This window comes from Rattus norvegicus, chromosome 6, assembly GCF_021556685.1.
Source record: "Rattus norvegicus strain SHRSP/BbbUtx chromosome 6, alternate assembly SHRSP_T2T, whole genome shotgun sequence".
Taxonomy (NCBI): domain Eukaryota; kingdom Metazoa; phylum Chordata; class Mammalia; order Rodentia; family Muridae; genus Rattus; species Rattus norvegicus.
Window position 1 is genome coordinate 26,008,035 of NC_141539.1, and position 13,515 is coordinate 26,021,549.

At 40.2% G+C, this 13,515-nt stretch overlaps 1 pseudogene; it reads left to right on the top strand.

Annotated features, from left to right (window-relative positions):
• Positions 1–11,689: 11,689 nt before the first annotated feature.
• On the top strand, positions 11,690–12,821 carry St13-ps3 (ST13, Hsp70 interacting protein, pseudogene 3; annotated as a pseudogene).
• The last annotated feature ends 694 nt before the right edge of the window (positions 12,822–13,515 follow it).

The following is a 13,515-nucleotide window of genomic DNA, read 5'->3' on the forward strand; positions in this document are numbered from 1 at the left end:
TGAGGTCTTCTATGAAGGTTTGATAGAATTCTGCACTAAACCCGTCTGGACCTGGGCTCTTTTTGGTTGGGAGACCTTTAACGACTGCTTCTATTTCCTTAGGAGTTTGCGGTTGTTTAACTGGTTTATCTGTTCCTGATTTAACTTCGGTACCTGGTATCTGTCTAGGAAATTGTCCATTTCCTGTAGATTTTCAAGTTTTGTTGAATATAGGCTTTTATAGTAAGATCTGATGATTTTTTGAATTTCCTCTGAATCTGTAGTTATGTCTCCCTTTTCATTTCTGATTTTGTTAATTTGGACACACTCTCTGTGTCCTCTCGTTAGTCTGGCTAAGGGTTTATCTATCTTGTTGATTTTCTCAAAGAACCAACTTTTGGTTCTGTTGATTCTTTCTATGGTCCTTTTTGTTTCTACTTGGTTGATTTCAGCTCTGAGTTTGATTATTTCCTGCCTTCTACTCCTCCTGGGTGTATTTGCTTCTTTTTGTTCTAGAGCTTTTAGGTGTGCTGTCAAGCTGCTGACATATGCTCTTTCCTGTTTCTTTCTGCAGGCACTCAGCGCTATGAGTTTTCCTCTTAGCACAGCTTTCATTGTGTCCCATAAGTTTGAGTATGTTTTATCTTCATTTTCATTAAATTCTAAAAAGTTTTTAATTTCTTTCTTTATTTCTTCCTTGACCAGGTTATCATTGAGTAGAGCATTGTTCAATTTCCACGTATATGTGGGCATTCTTCCCTTATTGTTATTGAAGACCAGTTTTAGGCCGTGGTGGTTTGATAGCACGCATGGGATTATTTCTATCTTTCTGTACCTGTTGAGGCCCGTTTTTTTTACCAACTATATGGTCAGTTTTGGAGAAAGTACCATGAGGAGCTGAGAAGAAGGTACATCCTTTTGCTTTAGGATAGAATGTTCTATAAATATCCGTTAAGTCCATTTGGCTAATGACTTCTCTTAGTCTGTCTACGTCTCTGTTTAATTTCTGTTTCCATGATCTGTCCATTGATGAGAGTGGGGTGTTGAAATCTCCCACTATTATTGTGTGAGGTTCAATGTGTGTTTTGAGCTTTAGTAAGGTTTCTTTTACGTATGTAGGTGCCCTTGTATTTGGGGCATAGATATTTAGGATTGAGAGTTCATCTTGGTGGATTTTTCCTTTGATGAATATGAAGTGTCCTTCCTTATCTTTTTTGATGACTTTTAGTTGGAAATTGATTTTATTTGATATTAGAATGGCTACTCCAGCTTGCTTCTTCTGACCATTTGCTTGGAAAGTTGTTTTCCAGCCTTTCACTCTGAGGTAGTGTCTGTCTTTGTCTCTGAGGTGTGTTTCCTGTAGGCAGCAGAATGCAGGGTCCTCGTTGTGTATCCAGTTTGTTAATCTATGTCTTTTTATTGGGGAGTTGAGGCCATTGATATTGAGAGATATTAAGGAATAGTGATTATTGCTTCCCGTTATATTCATATTTGGATGTGAGGTTATGTTTGTGTGCTTTCATTCTCTTTGTTTTGTTGCCAAGACGATTAGTTTCTTGCTTCTTCTAGGGTATAGCTTGCCTCCTTATGTTGGGCTTTACCATTAATTATCCTTTGTAGTTCTGGATTTGTAGAAAGATATTGTGTAAATTTGGTTTTGTCATGGAATATCTTGATTTCTCCATCTATGTTAATTGAGAGTTTTGCTGGATACAGTAACCTGGGCTGGCATTTGTGTTCTCTTAGGGTCTGTATGACATCTGTCCAGGATCTTCTGGCCTTCATAGTTTCTGGCGAAAAGTCTGGTGTGATTCTGATAGGTCTGCCTTTATATGTTACTTGACCTTTTTCCCTACTGCTTTTAATATTCTTTCTTTATTTTGTGCGTTTGGTGTTTTGACAGTTATGTGACGGGAGGTGTTTCTTTTCTGGTCCAATCTATTTGGAGTTCTGTAGGCTTCTTGTATGCCTATGGGTATCTCTTTTTTTAGGTTAGGGAAGTTTTCTTCTATGATTTTGTTGAAGATATTTACTGGTCCTTTGAGCTGGGAGTCTTCACTCTCTTCTATACCTATTATCCTTAGGTTTGATCTTCTCATTGAGTCCTGGATTTCCTGTATGTTTTGGACCAGTAGCCTTTTCTGCTTTACATTATCTTTGACAGTTGAGTCAATGATTTCTATGGAATCTTCTGCTCCCGAGATTCTCTCTTCCATCTCTTGTATTCTGTTGGTGAAGCTTGTATCTACAGCTCCTTGTCTCTTCTTTTGGTTTTCTATATCCAGGGTTGTTTCCATGTGTTCTTTCTTGATTGCTTCTATTTCCATTTTTAATTCCTTCAACTGTTTGATTGTGTTTTCCTGGAATTCTTTCAGGGATTTTTGCGATTCCTCTCTGTAGGCTTCTACTTGTTTATTAATGTTTTCCTGTGTTTCTCTAAGGGAGTTCTTCACGTCTTTCTTGAAGTCCTCCAGCATCATGATCAAATATGATTTTGAAACTAGATCTTGCTTTTCTGGTGTGTTTGGATATTCCATGTTTATTTTGGTGGGAGAATTGGGCTCCAATGATGCCATGTAGTCTTGGTTTCTGTTGCTTGGGTTCCTGTGCTTGCCTCTCGCCATCAGATTATCTCTAGTGTTACTTTGTTCTGCTATTTCTGACAGTGGCTAGACTGTCCTATAAGCCTGTGTGTCAGGAGTGCTGTAGACCTGTTTTCCTGTTTTCTTTCAGCCAGTTATGGGGACAGAGTGTTCTGCTTTCAGGTGTGTAGTTTTTCCTCTCTACAGGTCTTCAGTTGTTCCTGTGGGCCTGTGTCTTGAGTTCACCAGGCAGGTCACTTGCAGCAGAAAAGTTGGTCTTACCTGTAGTCCCGAGGCTCAAGTTTGCTCGCGGGGTGCTGCCCACGAGCTCTCTGCAGCGGCAGCAACCAGGAAGATCTGCGCCGCCCTTTCCGGGAGCTTCCGTGCACTAGGGTTCCAGATGGCATTTGGTGTTTTCCTCTGGTTTCTGAGATGTGTGTGCAGAGTGCAGTCTCTTCTGGTTTCCCAGGCGTGTCTGCCTCTCTGAAGGTTTAGCTCTCCCTCCCACGGGATTTGGGTGCAGAGAACTGTTTATCCGGTCTGTTTCCTTCAGGTTCCGGCAGTGTCTCAGGCGCAGGGGTCCTGCCGCTCCTGGGCCCTCCCCTACGGGAACCCAGAGGCCTTATACAGTTTCCTCTTGGGCCAGGGATGTGGGCAGGGGTGGGCAGTGTTGGTGGTCTCCTCCGCTCTGCAGCCTCGGGAGTGCCCACCTGACCAGGCGGTGAGGTCTCTCTCCCACGGGGTTTGGGAGCAGAGAGCTACTGCGGGCCGGGATCCACGGGTCACAAGGAAACCTTTAAAGAAGAAAAGTTTGTACATTATCAGACAGAAGAAGATGAATCTACTGGCTAAGCTTATATGCTATGCTGTAATATTAGATTCCAAGAGACCATGCAAATAATGTCTGGACATTGGAGGGCATGGTTATTACACACTTTGCACATATCCTGATGCTCTGATGGTTTGTTCTGTTGAAACAATTTGTAAAAGTTTTGTAAGTTTTAAATAAAAGAAGGCTCTCTCTAAATGTACAGAACACATTTTAGTTAGCTTCTAGGAAAGGAAAAAAAAGCACAATTCTTCTAATCCCAATGTTACAAAATTAAGATTCTCAAGTAGAGGTAGAAATTAAGCATGCTAACAAAATACTTTCAGATTCTTTCTCATAACCCCTGGGTCCAAAAGTACCCAGGTCAAGGACAGAGAAACTAGGGCAACAGTATGCATACTTACCAAGCCTGCTGGGAAAACATAGACCCCTCATAAAAAACCATGGCCTGAAACATCCTCATTACAAACAAAAGGTAACAAGCTAAGATTGCATTTGGAATATATACATATATATATATATATGTGTGTGTGTGTGTGTGTGTGTGTGTGTGTGTGTGTCTAAAAGTTTAAGCATAAATAGATGCACTCGATAGATTGGGGCTCATTGAATAGTCTGACTACCCACAAGCTATAAATTTGAGAAGAATCTATAGCAATCTGATAGTAGAAATCAGTACAGTGACTCATAACCTCTTGGGGTCTGGTAGTATATTACACCACAGAAGGGACACCAGAGAACCTTCTAAAAATGATAAAAATCTCCAGAACTTGGTCTGGGTTGTGCTACACAGGTTTAAAATAGTAAGGATCAAACAGGCTGTGCATTTAAGAAGTGTATGTTGCATCAGTTAATAGCACTGCAACTTTAACAAAAGTTTGATTATAATAGTAATTTGTGAACCAAAAGGTGGACTTGATGGATAATTCAGTTCTGCAGGAAGACTGCTAAATATAAACTGTGTAATCCGTGAAAAGGTAAATTGGATAATCCATAAGGATTATAAGGATTTGTGAAAAGAGAAAAGACATACACACACACACACACACACACACACACACACACACACCCCTAAGAATAAGAAAGAAAACCATTAAATAGCCTCCTCCCTGATACCCAAAGGTGGAATCAGGAGAATCAGGAGTTGTGAGTCTCTTTTTTTATGTACTGAGTTCAAAGTCTGCATGGAATATATGAGATCCCGTCTGAAAGAGAGGCAGGGTGGAGTATATAGTCAATATTTTTTAAATCCCATAACAATGTTAAAAATAGCATGCAAACTTTATTATGTTAAACCCCCTCACTGGAGAGAAAACACAAAGAAGACGGAAGAGTAGAACAAAAAAATCATTGGTTTGGGGGAGTTTCATAATCCAATATTTCAAAATGAGAGTAATATTTATAGTTTCCAGTGTTGATAGGTTAAATTCCAGGATGCCCAATTGTATTTGGCAACACTTGTACTAAAAAAGGCCTTGTTTATCTGAAATTCATACTAACTTGGCACCATATATTTTGTGTCTACCTTGACAAGAACAAAGTATTTTCTTTTTGTGATTAAGTAGCATGAAGGAAGCTTTGAGAAAAGAGGACAAAGAAAACACAGTGGCTATTGGGCTCCTCCTCTCTCTCAGACAATACATAGCATTATTTAAATTAGTAAAGAAATGAAATAAAAATTTAAAACTCACGATTCTTTGACTTCTACAATGGACAGAGATGGTATTAAGAATTTATGCAAAGTTCTGAGGGGATGGGCAAAAACAAAACCCATCTGGGAGCAACTGGTTAATTAAAACATCTCAACACGAAACAACCACAGACTTTGCTTAAATTCTGCTAAACAGCAAGGCCAAGGCAACTGAGAGGAATCCAGAAGGCCTGCTGCTAAGAGGGTCTGGGTGAGTGTTGAAAAACTAAATCATGATAGCACAGAAAAAGAAACAGAACATTACAGCAACAAAATGTAAAGTAAGCAGAATAAATGACATCTAAAAAGCATAAGGCTAATATAATAATATAGTAAAGCTAACATAATAGCATAAAGCTTTTCATCTGGGATGAAAAGACAAATTATTCTGGGCCTAAAGAGATGGATCTTTAAGCATATGTGCTGCTCTTGCAAAGGACCCAAGTTCACTCCCAGTACCCAGATCTGTCAGTTCCCAAACACCTGTGACTCCATCTCCGAGGGACCCAACAATTTCTGGCCTCTACAGACTCTGCACTCAGATGCTCAAATATACAGACACACAGAGACAGACAGACAGACAGACAGACACACACACACACACACACACACACACACACACACACAACACAAATAGAATGCTGTTTTTAAAATGAGAAACAATTCAAATGCTATCATATTGAAATTTCTGATGTTCTCCCTCAGTTCTATATTGAGGTCAAAGAAGAGTAAAACTAAACGTAATTTTAGAAGCAGACTTTAAACTTTTCACCCAAAAGCTTTCCTGTCTACAAGATGTGCAGGGACAAAGATAGAGCAGAGATAGAAGGGGTGGCCAACCAGTGACTGTCTCAATTGAGACCCATCCCATGGGCAAGAACCAATCCCTGACACTATTAATGATACTCTGTTGTGCTTGCAGACAGGAGCCTAGCATAACTGTCCTCTGAGAGGCTCCACTCAACAGCTGACTGAAACAGATGAAGAGACCCACAGCCAAACATTAGATAGAGCATGGGGAGTCTCATAGAAAAGTTGGGGAAGGACTGAGGGACACAAAGAGAATAGGTTCTCCACAAGAAGACCAACAGGGTCAACTAACCTGGACCCTTAGGAGCTCCCAGAGACTGAACTACCAAACAAAGATGAAGCATGGGCTGGACCCAGGCCCACTGCACATGTGTAGCAGATGTGCAGCTTGGTCTTTATTCGAGTCCCTAACAACTGGAGCAGGGATTATCCTTGAATCTATTGCCTGCATGTAGATTCCATTCCCCTAACTGGGCCTCCTTATCCAACTCATCTTTCCTCTTCAGTGAAAGAGGATGTGCCTAGTCCTGTAGTGACTTGATGGGCCAGGGGGGAGGTGATACCCCAATGGTGCTCTTCCTTCTCAGAGAAGAAGGGGAGAGGGGATAAGGGAAGGAAGTGGGAGGGGCCTGAGGGAGAGAGAGAGAGAGAGAGAGAGGATTGATATTAGGATGTAAAGTGAACAAATAAATAAATAAATAATTATAACATGAAAACAGACTTTATTCATAACATTGTTTCTGTAATTGTAAAGACATCTTTTAGAAATCAGAATGTGTGAACATTTTTATTCCAGCTTCTGAATTGTCTCTAGTTACAGCTGCTATAATCAATTATTTCTGTTCTTGTAAAAATCTATTTTTATTAATTTTATCTGTTACAAATGTCAATTGATAAGGTGATCTCTGCAGAACTGAATTGAGTTTCTCCAGGTTGTAAAACGATCTGGCTTCTGATAGGAATTCCCACAGAGATTCTGTTCTTGACCCTTCCAGATATCACCCGGCAGGGTCTTTGTGAAACCCAGCAAAACCAAGCTCACACATGAAACTTTGAAATCAAATCACACAAAATCATAAGCTGTTCCTCACTGCAAGCTGGGGGGAGAAACAGTCAATTATCATGATCATGAGATCTGGGAGGGGAAAAAAGGGAAGTTCCCCTACCTGTTTTCACTTGTCTGCGCCATTCTTATTAGTGCCGCTTTAAGTACTAAGCAATTTGGATAATATCGTCAATAAAAAGTACATTTAGCCTAGGAGAACACTAATAATATATATATTTTGAAAGAGCTGCATTTCGTCAGAAGTATGCAGTCCATTACACGAAGCACATTGATGGAGTCCTTTGTGCTTTCCTGCAGGATTCTGAAGTGCATTTTTGATTGGGGAGGGGGCTCATGATTGCTTGCAGTTTCACCAAATAAAGATTTGGGGTCTCATAATTATTACTCAGAGATTCAATGGATCCACACGGAGTTCACTGTACTCTAACGCACTAGTAAGAATTCCACTTTAAATCATCTGTAAACATAAATACAAAATTTTGTATTGTGCAATACAAAAATATCTTTTGACAAAAGAATACTAAAGGAGACAAGGGTTGCTAGGCAACCACCTGGCATAGGACTTAGCAGCCCAGGTAACAAAGAATTGTGGTGCTGCCACCACCTGAAGGTTTTTGCTTAAAGCAACAAAAGAGTAGAGAGAGGGGAGTAGAAATCCAGCAAAGAACCACAACCATTTTCCCTAAATTGCATTGGAGTATATTCTATTAATTTTAATACCTTGGTTTACAAAATAAATAAAGCAAACCTTTATTTGAAATTTCCCCAAAGTCAAAACTGTACCTGGAATTTGCTATGCCATTCTGAACCGTCTTCTTTGTGGTCTGGGAAAAAGTACACACAAGCTTTGCCCAGACAGAATCATTATTAGGGAAAACCATCACCAACTCGAACCTGCCTCTGGTAGCCTTCATTTTTGTCTCTTCGATGTGTTCCAGAGTCCCACACATGCAAAATCTGGTCACTTGTGCAAGTGCACTGCTACAGCAATATATCTCAGTGAGAAATAGTTCAAAAGTCTGGTGTCCTATATATCTATCTGCCTCTTGAAGAAAGATTGCCTAGAGAGAGTAGTCAAAAAAGGCACTTCCCATGTGTTGAACTTGAGACGCACTAACCTCTAGTAAGGGAACAAGCTAGCCTAAACACCTTTCATGACGCCTTCCAAGCCATAGCACTGTGGATATAAGAATTATGCAGCACTTGATCAAACAGCATAAACCACATGTGCAGTCTAGACTCCAGATTGCTGGTGCAAACACTGGTTCTACCACCTACTGGCCCTGAAAAGGGACTGCAATGTCATAAATGTCAGCTTCCACGTCTACATAAGAGAGAATTTATAAAACAGCTAGTCTTCCGGTCTCCATCTGTGCCCAGAGCTAAAGCTGTCCCACAGATCTCTCCACACAAAGCCTGCCTGGAGAGAGCTGGTCTCCCAAGAGTGCTCGCACTCCTAAGACCACAGGCTCACAGGCTCACAGGCCCACAGCAGGGACAAGCTCCAGTCGGAGCCAGCAAGACCAACTAACATCAAAGATAACCAGATGGTGAGAAGCAAGCAAAAGAACCTAAGAAACAGAAACAAAGATCACTTGGCATCATCAGAACTCAGATCTCCCACCACAGCAAGTACTGGATACCCCAACACACTGGAAAAGCAAGATTTGGATTTAAAATCACATCTCATGATGATGATAGAGGACTTTAAGAAGTACGTAAATAACTCCCTTAAAGAAATTCAGGAGAACACAAGTAAACTAGACACCATTAAAGAGAAAGCACAAAAATCCTTATAGAGTTAAAAAACAAAATAAAACTAAGCAGGTGAAGGAATCGGACAAAATCATTAGGATCTAAAACTGGAAATAGGAACAATAAAGAAATAATAAAGGGAGACAATCCTGTAGATAGAAAACCTAGGAATGAGATCAGGAATCATAGATGCAAGAATCACCAACAGATTGCAAGAGATATGAGAAAGAACCTCAGGGGCAGAAGATACCAACAAACAAACAAACAAACAAAAACATTGGCACAATATTCAAAGAAAATGAAAAATGCAAAAAGCTCCTAATCCAAAACATCCAGGAAATCCGGGACACAATGAGAAGACCAAACCTAAGGATAATAGGTGTAGAAGAGAGTGAAGATTCCCATATATAAGGGCCAGTAAATATATTCAACAAAGTGATAGAAGAAAACTTCCCAAACCTAAAGAAAGAGATGCCCATAAAGATACAAGAAGCCTACAGAATTCTAAATAGATTGGACCAAAGAAGAAATTTCTCCTGTCACATTATAGTCAAAACACCAAATGCACATATCAGTGGAAGAATATTCAAAGCAGTAAGGGGGAGGGCTGAGAGATGGCTCAGTGATTAAGAGTACTGATGCCTCTTCCAGAGGTCCTGAGTTCAATTCCCAGCAACCACATGGTGGCTCACAACCATCTGTAACTGGATCAAATGCCCTTTTCTGGTGGATATGAAGATAGGAACAGTGTACTCATATAACTAAAATAAATACATCTTTAAAAAAAAAGTTTTGTTGTAAAATAAAAAAAGCAGTAAGAGAAAAAGGTCAAGTAACATATAAAGGCAGACCTATGAGAACTACACCAGACTTTTGAGCAGAGACTATGAAAGCCAGAAGATACTGGACAGATGTCATATAGACCCTGAGAACACAAATACCAGCCTAGGCTACTATATCTAGCAAAACTCTCAATTAGCATAGATTGAGAAACCAAGATATTCCATGACAAAACCAAATTTACACAATATCTTTCCACAAATCCAGCCCAACAAAAGATAATAGATGGAAAACTCCAATACAAGGAAAAAACCTACACACTGGAAAAAGCCAGAAACTAACTTTTTCAACAAACCCAAAAGAAGATACCTACACAAACATAATTCCATCTCTAACAACAAAAATAACAGGAAACAACAATCTCTCTTCCTTAATATCTCTTAGCATCAATGGACTCAATTCCCCAATAAAAGGACATAGACAGATTGGATACCCAAACAGGACCCTGCATTCTGCCGCGTTCAGGGAATGCACCTCAGTGACAGAGACAGACACTACCTCAGAGTAAAAGGCTGGGAAATTTTTTTCCAAGCAAATGGTCCCAAGAAACAAGCAGGAGTAGTCATTCTAATATCGAATAAAATGAACTTTCAACCAAATGTTATCAAAAAAAGATAAGGAAGGACAGACACTTCACACTCATCAAAGGAAAAATCCACCAAGATGAACTCTCAATTCTGAACATCTACGCCCCAAATGCAAGGGCACCCACATTCATAAAAGAAACTTCACTAAGCTCAAACCATACATTGCCCCACACACAAATAGTGGGAAATTTCAATACCCAACTCTCACCAATTGACAGATCATGGACACAGAAACTAAACAGAAACACAGTGAAACTAACAAAAGTTATGAACCAAGTGGATTTAACAGATATCTATAGAACATTTCATCCTAAAACAAAAGAATATAACTTCTTCTCAGCAACTCACAGTACCTTCTCAAAAATTGACCATATAATCAATCACAAAGCAGGCCTCAAGAGATACAAGAAGATTGAAATAATCCCATGTATCCTATCAGATCACCATGGACTAAGGCTGGTCATCAATAAAAAATAAAAGGCAACAGAGAGCCCACATACACATGGAGGTTGAACAACACTCTACTCAATGATAACTTGGTCAAGCGAGAAATAAAGGAAGACTTTTTAGAATTTAATGAAAATAAAGGCACAATATACCCACACTTATGGGACACAATGAAAGCAGAGCTAAGAGGAAAACTCATATCACTGAGTGCCTCCAATGAGAAATTGGAGAGCCCACACACTAGCAGCTTGGCAGCACACCCGTAAGCTCCAGAACAAAAAGAAGCAAATACACCCCAGAGGAGTAGATATCAGGAAATAATCAAACTCTGGGCTGTAATCAAACAAGTAGAAACAAATATTAACAAAACCAGAAGCTAATTCTTTGAGAAAACCAACAAGATAGATAAACCTTTAGCCAGACTAACCAGAGGCCACAGAGACAGAACCCACATTAACAAAATTAGAAATAAAAAGACAGACATAACAATAGAAACTGAGGAAATTCAAAAATCATTGGATCCTACCACAAAAAAAACTATACTCAACTGAAAAGTCTGCAGGAAATGGACAATTTCCTAGACAGATACCAGGTGCTGAAGTTAAACCAGGAACAGATAAACCAGTTAAACAACCCCATAACTCCTAAAGAAATAGAAGCAGTCATTAAAAGTCTCCCAACCAAAAAGAGCCCAGGTCCACCTAGGTTCAGTGCAGAATTCTATCTTCATAGAAGACCTCATACCAATACTATCCAAACTATTCCACAAAATTGAAACAGACGGAGTGCTACTGAATTCCTTCTATGAAGCCACAATTACTCTTATACCTAAACCACACAAAGACCCAACAAAGAAAGAGGACTTCAGACCAATTTCCCTTATGAATATTGACACAAAGATACTCAATAAAATTCTTGCAAACCAAATCCAAGAGCACATCAAAACAATCATCCATCATGATCAAGTAGGCTTCATTCCAGGGATGCAGGGATGGTTTAATATATGGAACGCCCCCCCTTCTACTTGGTCACGTTGAGCCACTCCCAGGCTTGGCATCAGGCCTCGGCAGCCGCCCACCGCCAGAAGCTTCCAGCCTCACCTTTATGGATCCCTGCAAAGTGAGCGAGCTTCGGGCCTTCGTGAAGATGTGTAGGCAGGACCAGAGCGTCCTGTACACCGAGGAAATGCGTTTCCTGAGGGAGTGGGTGGAGAGCATGGGTGGTAAAGTACCACCTACTACTCATAAAGCTAAGTCAGAAGAAAATACTAAGGAAGAAAAAAAGAGACAAGATGACAGAGGACAACATAAAGACAGAGGAGCCATCAAGTTAGGAGAGCGATCTAGAAATTGACAATGAAGGTGTAATTGAAGCAGACACTGATGCTCCTCAGGAAATGGGAGATGAAAACGCAGAGATAATTGAGGAGATGATGGATGAAGCAAATGAAAAGAAAGGGGCTGCCATCAACGCTCTAAATGATGGTGAGCTCCAGAAAGCCATTGACTTGTTCACAGACGCCATCAAGCTAAACACTCGCTTGGCCATCCTGTATGCCAAGAGAGCCAGTGTTTTCATCAAATTACAGAAGCCAAATGCTGCCATCTGAGACTGTGACAGAGCTATTGAAATAAACCCTGATTCAACTCAGCCATACAAATGGAGAGGGAAAGCGCACAGACTCCTGGGTCACTGGGAAGAAGCAGCTCGCAATCTTGCCCTTCCTGTAAACTGGATTATGACGAGGATGCCAGTGCAATGCTGAGAGAAGTCCAACCTCGGGCTCAAAGAATTGCTGAACATCTGAGAAAGTATGAGCGAAAACGTGAAGAGCGAGAGATAAAAGAACGAATAGAAAGGGTGAAGAAGGCTCGAGAAGAGCATGAAAAAGCCCAAGGGGAAGAAGAAGCCAGAAGACAATCTGGATCTCAGTATGGCTCTTTTCCAGGTGGTTTTCCTGGGGGAATGCCTGGAATGGGAGGGGCCATGCCGGGAATGGCAGGAATGCCTGGACTCAATGAAATCCTCAGTGACCCAGAGGTTCTTGCAGCTATACAGGGTTCAGAAGTCATGGTGGCTTTCCAGAATGTGGCCCAGAACCCATCAAATATGTCAAAATATCAAACCCAAAGGTTATGAATCTCATCAGTAAATTGTCAGCCAAGTTTGGAGGACAATCATAATGTCAAAGCCCTTGCTGAATGAAGAACAGCTTAGCTCACTTACTGGATGTGGCAATAATACAAACCAGTGTGCCTCTGACCTCACCAGAGAGCTGGGGCGCTTCCAAGATAATCCCTACCCTCTGCATCATATGCAGCTGAAGCATATTACAGTGGTTTGCCATTAGAGTGTTCATTCAGATAATGTTTTCCTACTAGGAATTACAAACTTAAAACATTTTTCAACTTTAAACATATTTTTTAAAAATGTAGGGGATGTCAATTCCTACATTTTTCTTTACTAATATTTTGGGTTTTTCCTTTTGAATTACTGGGCAAGGAAGGTGAACGTGGATGATTTACTGCTTTCATGAATGAAATAAAAACTTGTTAGTGGGAAGCCATATATATATAACCATCAACGTAATCCACTATATAAACAAACTGAAAGATAAAAACCAAATGATCATTTCATTAGATGCTGAGAAAACATTTGACAAAATTCAACACCCCTTCATGATAAAAGTCCTGGAAAGAATAGGAATTCAAGGCCCATACCTAAACATAGTAAAAGCCATATACAGCAAACCAGTTGCTAACATTAAACTAAATGGAGAGAAACTTGAAGCAATCCCACTAACATCAGGGACTAGACAAGGCTGCCCACTCTCTCCCTACTTATTCAATATAGTACTTGAAGTCCTAGCCAGAGCAATCAGACAACAAAAGGAGAACAAAGGGATACAGATTGGAAAAGAAGAAGTCAAA